We start from the raw sequence: 1,939 nt of genomic DNA, 5'->3' as shown, positions 1-1,939 counted from the left end.
CTATTTGGCCTGTTCAGAATGACTGAATTATCAGAAATTTCACGGGTGATCATTGCAATGCAGCAACTGTTTCAGATGCAGTCAGCACAGCCCCTGTCACGTTAGGCCGGGCTGCTGCCTGCATGACCTCCCTAACACCCCCATCCCCGAGACCGATCTTCTCCTGCCACTGCAAAGCTCTGCAGCCCAAACTCCTCACCAAGGTGTTCAGCGCGGTGCACTCTCTGGCCTCTCATCACGGTGCCGCCCACTTCCCCACAGTTGCCTAGACCCACCCTTCCCTGGGGCCGGGTGTTGATAATCAGGACCCTCCCCAGGAGGCTTTGGGTTCCAGGCACTGCCCTGGGGCCTCCATTAGGCGGCTTTGCAGCCAGCGGCGCCCTCAGCGTCCTCCCGGACCTCGAGCACCCCGAGCTCCCCTCACCCAGGGCTGTGCACGTTCCCGCCACCAACAGGGCTCAACGGCCAGGTCAGGACACCTGGTGGAGGGTGGGACGGCAGGGTGAGTGCACCTCCTGGGTACCCGGGCCGCAGCGCTGGTGGTGAGAGTGGGGATCTTCCCGAGGGGCTCACCCGGGCCCCAGCCCGCCGCGCGCTAGTCTTCCTCACGTGCCCACACCCCATCCCCCACCCCCTGCCGCCCCATCTTCAGGCGCCAGCCTCCCTTCCAGTCCTCCCACCGGGGCCCAGAACGCCGGAGCCGGCAGGGCGGCGGAGCAGAAAAGTGGTATCTTCTATCAACGAAAGTGCCCCGCCTCGGTACTTCGGGTTGGCTATGCCAACACGCTGTTGACCCCAGGGCGGAAAAGCGCGGACGCCCAGGGTCTACAGGTCCCCTCACAAGCAGCTAAAACTTATCTTTCTAGGACTAGTGAAGGAGCTGGAGCGAACAAAAGTATCGTGCCCCGTGTGAGGATCGAACTCACGACCTTCAGATTATGAGACTGACGCGCTACCTACTGCGCTAACGAGGCACCTAGCAGGCGCTTCCCGGAGTAAGATAATGAGGCTGCTGCGGCGGCCCAGTGCGCATGCTCAGAAAACCACGTTTTCATTTTCTCCGCTGAGTCCCTGACCCCCGACACAGGAGTTGCCGGCCCCAGTGCCGGCCCTGGCTGAACCGGCCACGCCGCTCCGGTCTTCCTTCGCCTGCCGGTCTATTTATCAATCAACAAGCACTGCGGCTTGTCGGACCCCATGTGCCCTGCTGTTGTAAACTCTTATTTTTGTAGACTGTTTACAAAGCGTTTGCACATGCGTGATCTCGTGAAACACTGCTTGGGCACCTACCGTGTCCCCAGCCTTGTGCTGGGTGCTGCGTTCACAGAGACACTCTCAGCCTCAAACAACTGGTGTCGGGGCGCACATGCATAATGATTTGAAAACACACACGCGCACACACAATGCACACTACTCCGGCCCCACCGCAGATCCCCAGATCCAGTCCGGTGCCCAGCCTCTTATGACGCCCCAAGTTTCCATCTCTGCCCGGAGCTCGGCGGCTGAGACCACTCTTCTTAGAAGCGTCCGCAGCTCTGGAAACGACATCTCGGGTCGCAGCCTCAGCATCTTGGGAGCCCTCTCCCCTCCCTTACCCACAGCCCTTTATATCAGCTCATTTAAATACATTCATTGTTAAAGGAAACTTTGTCACTATTATAAGTGGAAAACAGGTGTTTATTTTTCTCCTAATACACGTTAAAATAAATATTAAAATAAAAAGCACTCTTCCACGTACCATCTAAAATCAACCAGAGGAAGGCACACTTAAAATCTGTATTTTTCGCTCTGTGTAAATTTTACCTTAAAAAATGTAAACTAAGACTGAACTCCAGCCAACGACAGGCTAACAGAAGGGCTTTGGACGATTGCAAGTTTGAAGTGTTTCAAAGGGTAAGACGGTTTGATAGACTGATGGACCTAAAGACAGAGAGGTGGA

At 56.2% G+C, this 1,939-nt stretch overlaps 1 non-coding gene across 1 annotated transcript; it reads right to left on the bottom strand.

Annotated features, from left to right (window-relative positions):
- Nucleotides 1–901: 901 nt before the first annotated feature.
- TRNAM-CAU lies at nucleotides 902–974 on the bottom strand. Its single transcript has one exon. It is a non-coding gene; the product is annotated as a tRNA-Met (tRNA).
- Nucleotides 975–1,939: the final 965 nt, after the last annotated feature.

This window comes from Balaenoptera musculus, chromosome 17 (assembly GCF_009873245.2).
Source record: "Balaenoptera musculus isolate JJ_BM4_2016_0621 chromosome 17, mBalMus1.pri.v3, whole genome shotgun sequence".
NCBI classification, from domain to species: Eukaryota; Metazoa; Chordata; class Mammalia; order Artiodactyla; family Balaenopteridae; genus Balaenoptera; species Balaenoptera musculus.
Note: the sequence above shows the minus strand (reverse complement) of the source record. Positions and strands in the feature narration are given on the sequence as shown.